The sequence below is a fragment of the Electrona antarctica genome, assembly GCF_951216825.1.
Source record: "Electrona antarctica genome assembly, chromosome: 2".
Lineage (NCBI taxonomy): Eukaryota > Metazoa > Chordata > Actinopteri > Myctophiformes > Myctophidae > Electrona > Electrona antarctica.
In genome coordinates, this window is record NC_136807.1 from 24,061,299 (window position 1) to 24,080,014 (window position 18,716).

The 18,716-nt window shown below is 39.8% G+C and overlaps 1 long non-coding RNA gene across 1 annotated transcript; it reads right to left on the reverse strand.

Moving 5' to 3' along the window:
- Window positions 1-9,450: 9,450 nt before the first annotated feature.
- Window positions 9,451-10,727, reverse strand: LOC306938316. The gene is made up of 3 exons (XR_013791704.1): window positions 10,624-10,727; window positions 9,882-9,977; window positions 9,451-9,590 (listed from the first exon to the last, which is right to left on the reverse strand). It is a non-coding gene; the product is annotated as an uncharacterized lncRNA (long non-coding RNA).
- Window positions 10,728-18,716: the final 7,989 nt, after the last annotated feature.

An 18,716-nucleotide genomic window follows, 5' to 3' on the forward strand; every position in this document is an offset into this window, starting at 1 on the left:
ATGCCATGCAAGTGAATCTGAAAGTACTATTCTGTTAACTGAATTCTGTGATTAAAAGCCTTGGAATAGGCAAACGTCCTTCTGTCTCTTGGGTGTGTGTTCCAGTCACCACAATATAAAATACACTTTTTGGCCAGAGAAGAAATTGTTCCACCGGATGGAAATGTTTTAGTTGATCCAGTGTGCCTCGTACTATATTTCTTGTCATTTATGTCACTTGCGTCCTGTTCAGTTCACCAATAAAAAAGTGAAAAAAGGAAGGAAAAAAATGTCTGGCTCTAGCCTACCTTAAAGGACAACTTTTTTTAAGCAAGGTTCATGTTTTAGGTTGTTATTAGAGAAAGTAAAAGTTGAGTGTTAAACCTTTTTCATGTGCTGCTTTCTTTCGTTTTAGGGATTTTAGCTGTTTTTGACAGGGGGGCGGGGACATTCGAACATGGGGCTAAATATGTATTCTTTTACAAAATATTATGGCAATTTTTTAATTTGTATTATTTACTATAGTCCTAATAGACGCCAGGAAGATCACAGGATCTACTGAATGTGAAGGAGGCCTACTGGGGGGCTGCCATACTGTGTGTCATAGGCTCAATATGTCAGTTTGACACATTCAGTAGATCTCGTGATCTTTTGTGGCCAGATGTAATTTCTTGGGGTCTAGTAGGACTATAGTAAATAATGAAAAAATAAATCGCTATAAAAAATTGTAAAAAAAATACACATTTTGCCCCATGCTCGAATGCCCCCGCCCCCCTGTCAAAAACAGCTAAAATCCCTAAAACGAAAGAAAGCAGCAAATGAAATCTAATAACAACCTAAAACATGAACTTTGGTTGAAAAAAACGAAAGTTGTCCTTTAATTATTGAGCTACCTGGACACCAACTGAATACCTTGGAGATGACGCCCTTTTATAGACTGAATGATTGTTAAGTATCGTGTGTGTGTGTGTGTGTGTGTGTGTGTGTGTGTGTGTGTGTGTGTGTGTGTGTGTGTGTGTGTGTGTGTGTGTGCGTGTGCGTGTGCGTGCGCGCGTGTGTGCGTGCGTGTGTGTGTTTGTGTGTCAGTGTCAGATCAGAGAAGTGGATGATACTGCTGGCTTGCATATACGGTACAGGAGGAGATCAAGTGGTGGAAAAAGTACTCAATACAATGTAGAATCAGAAGCATTGGCATCAAAATATACTGAAAGTTTAAAGTACCAAAATAATAATAATTCCACAACGTATACTGTACAGTATGTCTAAAATGGATATATTCTCTGATCGCCCAAAATGTATATGTTTTGTAATTATAATCAAAATCTACAAAGTAACTATAACTGAACTCAAAGTACAATACTTTGAGTACAATACTTCACAATTACCTTGTACTTAAGCACAGTAACCTACTTGAGTACATATACTTATAGTTTCTTTACGCTACTGAATAATTCCCATGTGGCATTGAGGGTTAGCTGACATGGGATCAGATCAGGAGGATATAAAGCCTGACATGGATCAAACACGCAACTGGACACGTTTAATCCTGGCAGAGAGAATTGATGGCCATAATAGTATATGGTCGCAATCCCAATGCTTGCATTATCACCTGTAGCCTTTGATTGCATTTGAATAAAACCAGCTTGTACAGTTGGGTGCCACCGATATTGTCCCTTATCATTTGACCCATTTAGGCCTGACCTCAATTTTTTTTTTAAATCCTTCTAAATCCTCCAGTTTTCTGAAATAAATATTTTCATGATTTTTCAAAAATAGCAGACCTACAAGCTCGTAGCGCGCCACTCGGTGGCGCGCTATGAGCTTGTAGATCTGCTATTTTTCAATAGCTAAATTTTAACATAATGTTTAAAACACCAAAAGGGGTTCCCGCCCAAAATGGGTTAACTGTCCTTTTGCCCAGATCACGCAAACCTCAGCAAAAAGAAAAGGACAATATCGATGGCCTCCAACTGTACTTTTGAATCCTGGCAAGTAACAGTTGGACATACAGTATGAGGTTTCCACCCGTGGTGCAGCAGCATTGTCTGCTCGGCTCTCGTACAGATTCCGGTGGAGCGGATCAGCGTCTCTCCTCCAGGGACTGTCACACATGCAGCCCCGACAGCATTTTATAGCAGCTTTGGTATATTATATAGAGGTCTCTGCCCGCTAGCTAGCTTCTAACTACCAGTTAGCATGCATGAAGAAACCCCTTAGGGACAGTGGTGGGAGAAGTACTCATTTCTTACTTGGGTAAAAGTATCAATACTACAAAACACTAGCTGTTACAAGAGAGCACTTGAGTAAAAGTACAAACATATTGGAGTAAAAATATACTTAAAGTAACAAATGTTACTGATTTTTCCCCTTTAATTTACATTATGTAATAATAATAATATGAAAACTCTACAAAGTAACTAGTAACTAAAGTATGAAAATTATTGTAGTGGAGTAGAAGTACAATATTTTTTATTGAGATGTATTGGAATAAAAGTATACAAATTTGGAAATACTCCAGTAAAGTAAAGAGTAGACTACCTCAAATTTGTACTTTGTAGGCTACTTGAGTACATAGTGTACTCCACCACTCCACCACTCCTTGAGGACCCATGTGGCCTAGCTCACTGTATATGCATAGCGCATTTTAACTGCATATGCACAAGGCTGTGTGCTGTGTTTAACATGCGTGCCATTGCAGCGAGCGCATTACACCAGAGGTTAAGGCTTGTTGATTTTTATTGAGCACCTTATGTCTTTGTTTCAACCCCCAGACCGTTAACAGTGTCAAAGTCACTTAGTCAGAGAGTGTTCATGTCCGCTGATATGAACACTCTCTAAGTAGGTCTGTTATGATGATGGTGCAACATGCAGAGATAGAGAGAGACAGACAGTGTTGGGGGTAATGAGTTACTTACGTTACTCGCTACGTAATATATTACCAAATTGTGGGCAATGTAATGGGTACAGGCTCTAGTTACGACACTATAATTGGTCCGACAGTCATTAGACCGACAACCTACCGGTATACCTCAAATCCTAACCTAACCATAACCGCAAGCACGGGAGCAGCACATGTTTGAGCGCTAGTCCGGCCGTTGTTCCCGCATGTCAGACTAATGCTCCGTCGGAATTACCATTGGATCCCCAATGTAACGCATTACAAAAAGGGTAATACATTATTAAAATGTGTGCCCTTTACAGCGTTACTTACCGTCCAAAGTGAAAGTGCTGTTTTTATTTATTTGTATCCATCCACAAAGTTTATTACAGCCACAGCTTTGGCGACCCCGGAAAACAAGGTACTGTAGGCAGGCAGTTAGATTTATATTTACATAAATCTTTTCTTCTGGGGAGGTTACTTGCACAAAAGATAGGGGTTCGCGGCCAAATGTTTATCAGTTTTCATGTAAGTAAGTAGCCTTGCCGAGCCATGAGGCCCATAGGGCAGGAGCCTATCTCCTGTTTCTGTAGCGTGAGGCAGCTTGATGTACAAGTACACCCCCTGGACATGACACTAGTATGTCGCAGGGACTTTGGAGTTTGGAGGTCCTTGACATGAAGAGGTTTGAGAACCCCTGTCATAGACAATTGATGTCATAGACAGGCCACATGAAGTCAATTGTTATGGAGTGTCTAACTCTCCGGTTTGGTCTCTATCCTTTTATTAATCTATGGTCAGGTTAGGATAAAGGCAGATCTTCATGAATTTAAGTTTATGTGACTATAGCAAAATTAAAACCTCCTGCTTTTACCTGCTTTTATGTATGTATGTATGTATGTATGTATGTATGTATGTATGTATGTATGTATGTATGTATGTATGTATGTATGTATGTATGTATGTATGTATGTATGTATGTATGTATGTGCTAGCTGTCAAACTGTGTAATGACTGTTGGAGCACGTTTTAATGTTCGTTAATTAATATCTTCACTTCTTTGTTATGATAAGACCCATTGCTCTTAATTTACTCCCTCCTCACAATTACTTGGATATCTAATGACGTACAGTAATATCCTGATTAAAATGAGTCCCAGTTAACCTTTCTATCCAACACAAAGCACTGCCGACTTAATCTGGAGCCAGAGCTTAAAACCTTATAATAAAAAATAAAATAAAATAAAAACGGGCAGGCAGCAGCAGCAGCATTGTGGGAGAATAGGGGGGGGGGGGGGGGATAGGGGAGAATGGCCTTGGGGAAACACTACACAACCACGCTGTCTAATTACACGTCAGTGCGTTGCAGTGGAGATGCCGTGCATTGGAAAGGCTTTAATGGGCAAAGCATTCTGTAAACGGCAGAACAACCGACTTAGGCGCTGAATATTTCAGCTGGCTTATAGTGTTGTGAGAGAATCCAGCTCTCCTGTGGAACAAAAGAGACAGAGAGGAAGCACTGCAACTATGAAATACATTACAATTTCAATCGGTTATACATTTATAATGCACTTTTCACTCCACTGCATTTCCAAGGAAGGGACCCCCTGGGACCCAAAATGTACAAATAATAGACTACATTATGAATTAACAATTGAGCTCTGTTTTTAAAAACAATGATGTGAAAATAGTTGGTCTACAAGCTCACAGTGTGTCACATTGGGTTCCAGAGATATCAAATGTGTAGAGGTTGAAATTTAATGTTTAATACTAGCAAGATTTAAAACATTATGGCAGTACAGGGTTTTTTTCTGCTAAAAGGACACAAAAAGTGTTGTTTCCATTGTGTTCCTTTGTACTCAATTCATCAGTAAGACATACTATACATACTTTACAATGAAATTCAGAACAGCAACAACACTAAGAGCAATAGTATAGCAATAGTATATATTTACAGAAAGGGGGGGGGGGGGGGGGTTTGAGGATTGAATCCCAGATTGAGTCCCTGATCAAAATGGCGATGTTCACGGCTCACAACTAAAGCGCCGCTGGTCGCAGCCACAACATTCATGCCTGGAGTCTATGTCGGGTGACTATTGCTGCTAAAATAACCTAGCCGATTTTACTTCCGGTTCAGGTGAATTACTGAATTTTGTCTCCTTCAAGATAAGATTGTGGTGCTGTGGGCTATTTTGGATAAATATTCTTGCCAGTAAATGAGTTAAAAGGCAAAAGGCGCAATTGTAATTAGGTGAGGAATGCGAGTCTGAAAAGGTGGGTGTCTCTCAATGTCCCAGAGCTCCCTGCAGGCTGCACTGGAACCTGTCCCATGGTATACGGTGCTTCACAGAGCCTCATGCCAGGATGCTGGAGGCAGCTGAGGGAGCCCTGCCAACACAATAACTGTTACTGCCATTAGATTAGCCTGCCTGCATTCACGGCCGACTGGAAACATGCCCTGAACTCCCACACCCGGGTGTTGGCATGGAACACAATGACTGCCATAAAGTACAGCTGCTGAGAACAGAAGCCTCAATGGTTCAAGTCTGTTGGTATTGAAATTAAACCCTTGTTGGACTTGAGTTTGACCCTTTGACCCTCTCTTTACGTCTACACCAAAACTCTTTTTGCCAAATGTTCCCAACAGAATATGGACGCTGAGGTTCAAGTGGTTAAGCATAGATAATATTAACCACTTAATCCCTATATAGCAGTGGCCTACTTTGTTGATTAAAGTCCCTCAGGGCTCCATACTAGATCCTCTATACAGTATAATGGTTCTTCGCAGAAAAAAGCCCAGGCATCTACCGGCTCAACGTGTCACATGTAAATGGTGCATTTATATAGCGCTTTTATCCAAAGAGCTTTGTGCATTACATTCAAACACTGATGGCAGAGGCAACCATGCAAGACACCAACCTGCACATCAGGAGAAAAATAGGGGTTCAGACTAGAGTCTTCACTTCAACACTAATTCTGGCGGAGCTTGGGATCGAACTGGACTGATCTACCAGCCACTCTACCCCTGAGCCACTACCGCCCCCTAGATTAGCTATTAGATTAGCTATTTTATAAGAGGGTCTGTGTTAGTGTGCATACGTGCGTGTGAGTGCTTGTGCCCGTGCATGTGTGTGCCTCTATTCATTTATTTTCTCACACATTTTATACGTTTTGGAAATATTTAACTTTAACAGTATTTGATGTAACTTGGAGAAATCAATACATAACCATTCCTGAATAAAGTGCCTGGTGCTGGGAGTCTGGTGCAACGCACAGGGCCTGACCTGGTGAGAGCAGGAGTGGACCTGGTGAGACGTAGGAGGGGCCCGGACAGGAGTCAACCCACAGAGCCTAGTCCTTCCACGCGCCAGAATGGTACCTCCCAGTCCCGGCAGGGTAGTTCAGGAGGAACGGATTGTGTGGCCCTGGTTTTTCCCTAATGGGACTGATCGAGGGTAGCTACTGGGACGTAAGTCGGGACTTGATCACCCCGGCTGCACTCAGAAAATAGAAACTACTATCTACTCAAATATATTGGTGAACATTTTTTACACCCTTAATTATTGAGTAAACTTGACTGCTATGAAATCAAGTAAAATCTACCTTAAAAATTAAGTAAGTGCAAGTAATATATTAAAGCAGGATGAAATGACAATTATTGAGTAGATAAACTTAATACGCATTAGCACCTTGCAATGACAATAATTGAGTAGATAAACTTAATAAGCATTAGCACCTTGAAATGAAATAAATGAGTAGATAAACTTAATATGCGTTAGCACCTTGAATTGACAATAATTGAGTAGATAAACTTAATAAGCATTAGCACATTGAAATGAAAAAAATTAGTAGATAAACTTAATATGCATTAGAAAACCTAGGTTAAAACTACATATAAATTTGAGTATATGGGATTGAAATTGATAGGTTGATCTAACTATATACACGTGTATGATTTAATAAAATATATGTGTTACATTTACTCAATATTTTAACTGTATTCAACTCATAGTATTTTAATCCAAAAATAATTCTGTATTTACCTTTGTCAAAGAGAATACACAAGGCATTTATACAGATAAGTACATTTTTAATTGACCAAAGTGAATAAAGTGAACAGTCAAGTATTAAACACTCACATATGGTCTGGCCACATGCACGAAACAATGTGCAAATTACAATGTCAGCAAATACATAACATTTTCCTGAGACTATGGGCTATATCCCTTATCCGTAAACTTATTTGCCATTCTTTACGATCGACTAGTTGAACCATTTTAAAATGTGTTTAAAAATAGTAAAACAAATGGCAAATAAGTTCAGGGATAAGGGGTGGCGAAAGATAGGGCCGTATAAGTACAAACTACAATGTGTGCATTCTCAGAACAGAACATTTTCCTGAGACAATGTGCAAATTGTTGTCTGCAACAACATTAAAGAACATTTTCCTGAGACAATGTGCAAATTGTTGTCTGTAACAACATTAAAAGGACACTTTAGTTTTTTTCAACCAAGATTCCTGTTTTAGGGTGTTATTAGATAAAGTAAAAGATGAGTGTTCATTTTTCATTTTTTTTCATTTGCTGCTTTCTTTCGTTTTAGGGATTTTAGCTGTTTGACAGGGGGGCATTCGAGCATGGGGCTAAATATGTATTTTTTTACAAAATGTTATAGCGATTTCTTTTTTTATTGTTTACTATAGTCCTACTAGACCCAAAGAAATGACATCTGGCCACAAAAGATCACAGGATCTACTGAATGTGAGCCTATGACACACAGTGTGGCTTCCCCCCAGTAGGATACCTTCAGTACATTCAGTAGATCCTGCAATCTTCTGTGGCCAGATGTAATTTTCTGGGGTCTATTAGGACTATAGTAAACAATAAAGAAAATAAATCGCTATAACATTTTGTAAAAAAATACATATTTAGCCCCATGCTCGAATGCCCCCGCCCCCCCCCTGTCAAAAACTACTAATATCCCTAAAACGAAAGAAAGCAGCAAATGAAAAAGAATTAACACTCATCTTTTACTTTCTCTAATAACCTAAAACATGAACCTTGGTTGAAAAAAAACTAAAGTTGTCCTTTAAAGAATATTTTCCAACATTAAAGAACAATTTCCATGGCAGGTAAATAAAACAAAAGAAAGGTCTGGACACAATTTGATTGTCTACCACACACACACTATACTTGTTAATTTTAGGATGGTCATTTGACTTTTTTAGTCAAGGCTGGGTTTAATTAATTTCCTGCCGGTGTCTAGCACCGAAACTATACCGAAGTATACACACACACGCGCACAAAATTTGATCGTCTACCTACCACACACACACACACACACACACACACACACACACACACACACACACTACTTGGGAGGACAAACATTGTAGGATGGTAATTTTATAAATGACCTTTTTGGGTCAAGGCTGGGTTTAATGAATTGCCTGCATGCCGGTGTTTCGCACCCAAATTAGCCGATCTACAAACATGCGCACACACACACCTGAAAACAAAATTTGATTCTCTACCACACATAGCAAAAATAGCTGCCATTCTCAACATGTTGAATATTTTTTGAAAACATATTGAAAGTATAGTTGGTCAACAGCCAACACGCATACAATTGAAACCTGGTGTAGTTGTAAAATTGTAAAATTTGTAAAATTGTACAGCACCGAAAAACATGAACCTCAAAAGCATTATTTAACAAGACCCATACAAATGAACATTAAGTATAAAAGAACGGTGGCCCTTTAAGCAACAAATGTTAGTTTTTAAAGTAATGTGCTTGGAGCAATCACTAACACATTACTGTATAAGAAAAAAATAAACGCAGGAAAGTCAAATGGGGAAGAATTTCGTAATATAGAAAAAATTTAAAAACGTTTTACTGTCTATCGGTGAGGTCTGTAGCGATTAATACATTCTAATTGGCTATATGCACCGTGTACACATAAGCACCGCCACTTCAAAACAAGTCTGTCAGACGCACAGATCTGACATGCTGCTGTATGCTTTCCTTTTGAACAGTGCAGTGTGCTGATTCACATTTCAGTCTATCACTCCATAAACTGCAGTGTGCTGATTCACATTTCAGTCTATCACTCCATAAACTGCAGTGTGCTGATTCACATTTCAGTCTCACTCCATAAACTGCAGTGTGTTGATTCACATTTCAGTCTATCACTCCATAAACTGCAGTGTGTTGATTCACATTTCAGTCTCACTCCATAAACTGCAGTGTGCTGATTCACAATTCAGTCTCCCACACTCCTTATGCACATTTTTGTACTAAAAACATACAGTACGTGCATCTAGTTATCGCATCACATAAATAAAACACCTGGAGACTTTTGTTGTGTGATGTGGTTTCCTACTAATCTGTTTTGACTGAAAACATTCAAACTGAAATCAGTCAGGACATTAGCCAAGCAGACAGTTTTTCAGTGTCTGCACTTTGGGTGTAAGCTGTTGAGGGTCTAGTCCAAGCAGTACCTTTTGAAAAACCTCCAAGATGTATTTGAACTTCTTGGGGTACTTCAAGTCAAAGACGTAGGTCAGTCCCAGGAGATAGCAGCAGGCTCTGCTAATATCGCCGAGGTTGTTGAGGACAGGGATGCCCTCAATAACAATACCTACATCAGCAGCTGGTGATTCTTGGGTTTGCAGCCTGTAGATAGTCATCAGTTCCCCTGACAACTCCTCTTCTACATCGACACCAGCAGCATCCTGCACACATTGTAAAAATAAAAGCAAAATAAAATCTCATGAATGAAAACGTAATGATGATGTTCATGGTATTATCATTCTAAACGGTTACTACTGTTGCACAATTCCCTGCTCTGGGTGGGATCTCCGTCAGTCCAATTGCTGTACATGAAAAGTGTCTTGAATTTGCAATTGAAAACGTTTGCTGCTGCTGTTGTTCTACATACAGCCAACCAGTTGAAGAAATCACAGATTGAGGCATTAAGCTTTGTTTTTAAGACAACAAATTGTTAAATACTTTATTTTACTAACTTCAACGTCCTTGATCAGGGCACCAGGCTCTTCTCCCAGATGGTCGATGAGGCACTTGATCACGATTCCTCTGGTTAGCTGTATGGGGTTTCCACTCTGCAGACAAAGTTTTATCCTTAATACAATGCATTACTTTGCACATTCAAGCTGGGCTTTTGTTTACCAACTTTAAAGTCCACCGTTTCAATTGTTTGCACACAGTTTTAGCATTTAGGGCCCTATTTTCACCAGTGCTAAACACATTATCCCGAAACGTCTTTGCCTTTTTTACTCTTTTGAAAAACAAAATTGGTCAACTAGCCAATCTAAATGAACAAAAATGTTTTTCAAAATAGTAAAAAAGGCAAAGAAGTTTAGGAATAAGAGGGGTTTAGTACTGACAAGACTATTAAGACATGCATTTCGTCTAGTGTGAATGGAACAGGTGGAATTAAAGGTCTAGGACATTTGATAGGTTTGCGTTACAGGCAAGATACTACAGTGGAAGTCAATGAGGAACATTTCTCACCCGCATGTGAAGTTACAACATGGCAAGGAAATTACAACACAAACTTCTACCAAAGTGTTCTAGCTTTTTAAAGTGGTTAAAATAGTAATGAATGAATACCGAAAATAGAAGATCTGCAAGTTCACAAACTTCACAGTGAGATGCAATGTGAGCTTGCATATCTGCTATTTTCTGATTTAGAAGGATTTAGAAGCAGTTTTTAAGAATCATCCTCGGGTCTAAATGGTTTATTACCTGAAGCAGAGCACTCATCTTTGCCCGATGTCGCTCTCCTACAGCACCTCTCTTAGATTGGAACATGGACAGCAGTTTAGGTGTGTAGAGGTCCAACATCTCCATGAATTTCGGTTCAAGCTTCATTGTAGTGATCAACTTGAACTCTGCGCTGACCTGAAAAACAGATGAGGGGAAGGGAGAAAAACAAAACACATTGTGATCTTGTACATCCATTTTCCACCACTGTTGCTCCAGGAATGGGTACAATTGATTAAATACAATGTAAATGTGTGTCACATGCAGGATGTCATTTATGTTGAACACTGCTACAAGAATCCAATTTACTCACTTGTGAAGCATCAAACAAGGCCGGCCATCTCTCCTTTACATCCTTGATGCTCATCTGCTGCCGGACGATGTCGTGTCGTCTATGTGCAAAGGTTCTGCACATCAAGTCCCTGATGGCTGTGCTGTTTTTCTTCTTGGACTCGTCGATCAGTTGGTGTCGGTACAGCTCTTGTTGTTCCTTACTGTCTCTTATAGGATAGTCTGGGAGATAAAGCACTTCTCCTTTCCGTGCTTTCTTTACATTCGTTGCAGATGCCCTTTCACCAGGCCTCTTGTTCTTAACAGTGTTGCAGGTAACCTCAGAGAGTCCTAATTCAACAAGCTTTTTCCTGTAATTTAGCATCTTGGTTTTAAGACTTTGGATCCATAGTGAACTGCCATTAGAACTGTGATCTGAGAGGCACGGGTGCTTTTTGACCAATGCCACTGCAACCTCAGTAATCTGTGTGGCTGATGGGTATCCTCCTTTGTAGCTGAACATGTAGTTTGCTAAGCTTGACCTAATTTCAATGGCAATCTTATTGTTGATGAAGCGAGTACCATCTTTTACATATACTTCATTGGCACACATCAGTACTCCCTCTGTTGCCACAGAGAAAAGTGGAATGGAAATTACACTTGGCCATATTTCTCGAACGTGTTCACGCGGAGGGGAAAGTATAATGTTGTCGGACGATCCTGAGGAGTAATCGGTCTGGTCTTCTTCCAATGTATCACTAGTAGAACTTGAACTCGCACTCACATTCATGACACTCCTTGCATACCGGTATGTCTGTGTGTCTGGAGTAGAGAATTCAGGCACATTGTTTGCGCCCGTCTGGGTGTCTGTAGTGAATTCAGGCACATTGTTTGCACCCATCTGATTGTCTAGAGTAGATAAGTTAAGCACGTGAATTGTTGGAATGGTTACAACTTTGATTGTCCCCTTGTCACTAATCTGGTCGGTAGAATGGAGTGCAAAGAAATCACCCTCACCCCAGGATACATCCAAGTACTCCAGAGTGAAAGTCTCAGTGAGTCCAAATGTGTCCTTGACAGTCTTCTGCAACTCTTCTACGGTGCTGGGTATTCCTGATGGCAGTAGAAGCTTCTCACTCCGGTGTTGTATTACAACTTTCAAGGCAACCGAAGACATCTAGGCAAAACAAGACTGAATTAAAGGGAGGTGTAGGACAGTCAAGTCTTTTCTTTTGTCCTTTTACCTAAAGTGGACAAACAATGTGACGCTTTAATGTCACCATGCGTTTGCCTCCCATAGAATAAGCTGCCAAGGGATATGAGTCACCAAGTTCACCATGTTGTAGCAGGGTCATATTCCCAGTGTATTCCAACATATATGCCCTATAATGTTCATCATAACGGCCCTTGAATACCTTCACAATGAAATTGACATCGACATCTACAATAACAATCTGTGAAATCTCAACAAAATCAGGTCGCCCACCAGTTGACCCATAAGGCAAAACCATACCAGCAGAATATTTTGTGCCATGGTGTATCACATTATCGGTCAAGTTCACAGAGGTTTGTGTTGGATAAACGTTTTTGAAAGACTGCTGTATTCCCAAATCAAGTATTTCTAAAGGAACAGATGATATTTTAGTGACACATGTTGCAGATTTTAAAGCATTTGCTTGTGAATAGTATGCCATCATTTTTTGGTGCTTTGTGGCTAGTGACAGCAATATATTTCTGAAGTTGTTTGTGTACCTAACAACTTTCTTAAAGAAACTATGTTTTGCCTCAAAGCGCATAGTCCAGAGACCAACTAAAGGACCAAATCCTCTTATGAGATCGGGGTAATGCTCCACAAAATGGTGCTTTGGACGCAATTTTTGGTCTGGGAAAAACTCCAACAGCCTGTGACGGTGTTCTGATATCAGAGTGTCTAGATAGCAAATACTTTCCTCATTAAGAGTAGGGGATACTGCAAGCTCAGTAATATCTTTTAACCTCATGAGAACTTCCCATGCTGGATCATTCTGTGGTATCTTTGAACCAATAATGAATGGTAATAATCTTAATAGCGCCCAATTCTCATGTGCATTCCCACCAATACTTTTGCGAGAGGCAAAAGTTGCTGGGATAGGTCCGGGTTGATCAGTTTTATCAGTCCATTTGTATGGAAATTTAGTTATGGACTCGTTAAGTTCTTTGAATGTGAAATACTTGTTGCGGATGAACACATTAAAACAAAGCGCCAATTCGAATGGAATTATGCCTTCAAAAAGGTTGTGTAGGACATCTGGTGGGTAACCCGTTACAAAATGGAAATAACTTAATTTCTCTGTGATGGGACAACCTTTCTTCACACCACGATAGTTAACTATAGCAGGATTGTGTGCTGCTTTTTTTAAGTTTTTTACAGTATTCACATACACTTCATAGTTCTCTTTTGTTCTTGGTGGAAAAGCTCCTGAACGCACTTCTTTTTGCTGATAGTCAGAACGCTCCCCAACACAAAACCTACAGACATACTGTCCAGAAAAGCTTTCAACGAGTCCAGCCAAAGCATGAGCACCGAGATTGTCGGCTGAAACACAAAACACAGTTCCTCTGACATTTTTACCAAGCTGAGGTACAAAAATTCCTTCCTTCTCCAATATTGTGAGATCTTTCAGTAGAGGCTCCAGAACCGTTTCATAGTGAAACTTTTTTACATCATTTGCCTTACAAAGAATGGCCAAATTAATCGAGGTTAGCTGTGATCTCAGTTCAGATGGTACATCAGCAAGTACCCAGTACACTGCTGTGATTTTGTGCTTTTTTCGTTTAGTTCCAAGAGGATTACAAGTTTCCAGGTCGTCGGAATAAATTATTAGTGAAATTCTGTCCTCTTCATTAGCAAGAAATTCATTTTGCCTTATGTACCATCATGAAAGGATGACAACTGTGAAACGTTTGAATGTTTAGTCAAAACATGGTTAAGAAGGTCTTCATTCTTCAACAATTCTTGTATGGAAGGAAGAATGGGAACATACTGAAAGCTGCCCTTGGATTTGTCATGTGGATCCAAAAGATACTCTACTGGCTCAATTAAACTGAAGTTTTCCTTAAAATATTTGTCCCTCTTAAACTTGGAAGAAAAGGGACCTAGGGCTGTGCTAAGAGGATTAGAGTGACACAATTTGTCTACCAGTTCGCCGACAGTGGCTTCATCAATAGCACAGTTATTCTTAGTAAATATATCATTAACTAGCTTTGGAATACACAGAGTTGTTGAAGTGCAGATAAACTGAAGCTGTTCCACCAAGTCATCGACACATTTCACAGACACATTATAGACGTTTTCTAACTTTAACAAGAGAGAACCAATATTTTTCTCTGTTTCACTTGAAATATCATTTTCACAAGCCAACTCTAAGGTATCAATGTCCTCATGATCATGTGATTCTAACACCGGAAGGTGGATTTCATTTTCATTAATGACTGGAGGATTTGCAATCAATGCAGTCTTAAAATCTTTCAATGAATAGTCTTTGTGCTTTCTACTTTTGTGTGTCGCATAACTCCCATATTGGTTTGTTGTATAATCGCATCCATCAAAAACACACTGTATGGTTTCAAGTCTATTCAAGTGAGAATTAATATGTTGCAAATAGTCTTTTGGATTAGAATGAAATGAGTCACAAATTTTACATCTGAAAGCTTGCACATGCACAACTTCACATTCTTCAGTTCTGTGGCATCTACGCAAGTGTGTGCGCAGGCCACCCCATGTCTTAAATTTGCAAGGACAGTTTAAATGAATACAGGAAACTGAATAGCCATGTCCAAATGTACCGTGATTCCCTCTGTAATGTTTCAGAAGTGTCCCTTTTGTTGAAGCCACGAAAGAGCAGTGTTTACATCGCCATTCCATAAGCTGTAAAACAAAGGAGAGATACACTAGGTGTTAACAGGGAACCAACAGACTGATGTAATGTTTCTTTCATTCAAAAATGAGTGACTAATATTTTTCATACCAACTATCTACAAAAATCACACCTGTGTGAACTGAGCGATGCAACTATATGCATCATACTGTACACTGTACTCTGGCTGCTGTGTGTGACCTGAATCAGTTGGAGCCGTCAGGAACCACTAAAAAATTACTCACTTCCATATCACTGATAAACTACATCTACTCCCAACTGTAAAATCTCAATGATTCAACATTTTAATTATCCTCCTCAAGGATCAAAATATTACACAGGGAAGAATTATTGAAGCAGCTGTGTTCATATAAGGCAGCGAGCAGACAACGCAGTGGTAAATGAATAATATCTGCAACACAATGTTTCAGGAATATAGTTGAATAACTGTATAGAAAGGTTGTAAGACAATTAATAAACTGTCATACCAGTAAGGTATCCAGTCACTTGTTTGTCCAGACTGTTGAATTGCTGTCTGTATGAGTCTAGATGCCTGGGGGACAGCCACTGGGAGGCAAAGAGGACAGCATACTGGGAGACAAAGAGTTGAGGTGGAGCTGGAAGACATGGACAGTAGAAAATAAGACTAAATACACAATAATGAAACCCTGTTCATTTCCCATCAGGCACACTGTTCAATCCTCAAGCTCTTGTCAATACTTTATTGATTCAATATTTATAAATGCCACAGAAAGACTAATAGTTTAAAACCCCAAAAAAGCGGAAATAGCAGATTTACAAGCACAACGCATCACAATGAGACATGCTGTGAGCTTGTAGATCGGCTATTTATTGCTACTTTTGTGCAGACACTGTAGTATTGGTGACAAAACATCAAACGTTGAAATATGAGGTTTCTGCCTAACAGCAACGATGTATATGAATGAAATTATGAATACATCGTGTGTTTTTTACGGTTGTTACCTGCTGGAGCCCAGGTTAAGCAGTGACGAGGCTTTATTGATGGCAGCAGCAAGGGAAGGAGAATCCAACAGAAGAGATGGAGCCAGACATTGAGGCCTACAGACAAATATGCAGACACGCACATGATCAGACAAAGCAACATACATTTTTATACAGGACTTTAGTCCATAAATACCTAATGCTGCGATCACACGGACAGATGCAAAGATACAGTCTAGTATATTCATTTTTTAATGGAAACTAGTGACATGAAGATACAGCCAATGTTTGTAGCTGCTGCAAAAGTAGACCTAGAAAGCCTGTGATCATTTAATTAACTTCGTAAATGTTCATGTATCAGAGGCATGTTCCCTTCCACCCGTTCCTGGTTGAATTGAATTATGGGCAGCCTAAATGTGATAAATGCTCAGTTTGTACTCTCCCATTAAATAATTCCAAAGATGTGGAGTGAAATATGGTCCTCTAGTTTCATATCCATGTGAACGTTCTGGCACAAAACGTGTATGTAGTCAATTTTCTCCACTTTTTCAAGAGATGCACACGGACGTCTTTCTCTCCGGGCGAGGGGCCCCGAATGATCGATGGACTGATTATAATACTTCCTGTTGTTTACCGCAGACGTCATCACCAAATGACCAGGGAAACACAAAAGTTTGGGTCACACAATTGGCAAGTGGTGTGATTAATTACCCAGCACTTATCGCAAGGCACCTGCCAATTGTGTGACCCAAACATTTGTGCTTCCCTGGTCAATTGGTGATGACGTTTGTGGTGATTAGAGGAAGTTTTGATAAATTAAGTCCAGCTGTCATTTCGGTCCCCTTTGCCCCCGTCAGTGTGCATCTCGTGAAAAAGTGGAGATAATTGACTAAATACGTTTTGTGCCAGAACTTTCACATGGATATAAAACTAGAGGACCATATTTTACTCCACGTCTTTGGAATTATTTAATGGGTGAGTACAAACGGAGCATTTATCACATTTAGAACCCCAACAGAAATTAAGTATGGTGTTCTATGGCTCTGTATGTGAAATACTGTACAAACTATGAAACAAGAGCCATTCTAGGGCTACTGCAAAAGGTACAACAGCTACAAAAAGTTGAGCTGGTTTCAACTTTAGCTACAAAAGGTGCAAATACATGGTCTAGCTTTGTATCTTTTGCATCTGCCAGTGTGATTGCACTCATTGCAGCATAAGAAATTGGCTAGTACATACAATGCCTTAATGATACTGGACTTACAGGCTATAGTTGACAATGTCCACACGGTCTGACGTTGGCTCTTGGCTGCAGTGATTTATTCAACAGTCTACAAAACAAACACCAACATTAAACTGTATACTTTACACCAACTGTATACTATAAAAAATAGCTCATCTACAAGCTCACAAGCTTGAGCTTTTAGAATGATTACTTTTGCTAACAGACATTTAGCACTGATCTAAATGCATTTCGTTCCATGCAGTTTAATTCCAATGATTGTGCTGGATGAAAATCAAAATCAAGCAGACGCTGACTGTCCACTAGCTCTGGTCCATAGCATTAGCTATGGACCAGAGCTAACTGTCCATGCAATTGCACTGTCTGACGCTGGCTATAGATTTATTCCCCAGTCTACACCAACGTTAAACATGAACCCCACGCACGCACCGTAAACCCACAAGCTTATCATCATTTACTGTATAGATGAAGCATGTTTAGTTTAGTTACAGCATCGAATTCAACAAAATAAATAATAAATACAAGCCCGCGCTTAGCGGCCATGATGTAGTTTTTTTCAGTGAGCCATACATACAATCGTAAGTCAAATGAACTACAATTACCATGCAGCCCTTCCCGGCCGTTTGACGCTAACTTTTCCCTCGCAAATAATGTGTACTGAATGTTATGCTATGATACATGATAGTGTATACGTACATGGCTGAAACATGTGTAGTTTGTGTATAGTGTCGAAGACCACAGGCGTTACGTTATGGTGGGGCTGAATGAAAATTAGCATCCACTCTGACATGTTGTCCAACTTGTCCATTCGTTTTCCTAATAATGCTAACGTTAGCCCCGTCCAGTTCAATTGGAATTGAAGCTAACCCCCGGTTAGCTTTAGTTAGCTTCTGTTCCCAGTCAACTGGACGGGGCTGTCGTTAGCAGCATTAGCTTCAGTTTCCCATTAAAGTGGACGGGGCTGTCGTTAGCATTATTAGCTTCAGTTCCACATTAAAGTGGACGGGGCTGTCGTTAGCATTATTAGCTTCAGTTCCCATTCAACTGGACGGGGCTGTCGTTAGCAGCATTAGCTTCAGTTTCCCATTAAAGTGGACGGGGCTGTCGTTAGCATTATTAGCTTCAGTTCCCCATTAAAGTGGACGGGGCTGTCGTTAGCATTATTAGCTTCAGTTCCCATTCAACTGGACGGGGCTGTCGTTAGCAGCATTAGCTTCAGTTCCCATTAAAGTGGACGGGGCTGTCGTTAGCATTATTAGCTTCAGTTCCCATTCAACTGGACGGGGCTGTCGTTAGCATATCATGCGGCTAACGGAATACATATATATAAAATAAATAAAGTATGAAGACACGGTAAACATTTAATGAACATTTGATAGCTGGCTAGTGGCTACTTACCATGAAGGAGAACTTATCTTGCAACTTCTGCTGCTGCCGAGTTCAGTGTAAAACTTTTTATTTTTGAATGGCTGCCACTCGGGATGACGTATCGGTTCGGCTATCATCGCTGTTATGAACTCTGGCCAATAAGAGGCAGGTAGGCGTGTCTAATGGGTATCTACTGATTATATTGGGTTGTTATCATTAATAATTACATTTCTTCAAACTGATCTGTATGATTACTCCATTCTCAAATATTATGATGGAAACTTACCAAGACTTATATTTGACCAATATTACCAGTTTGGCATATGCTCATTTAT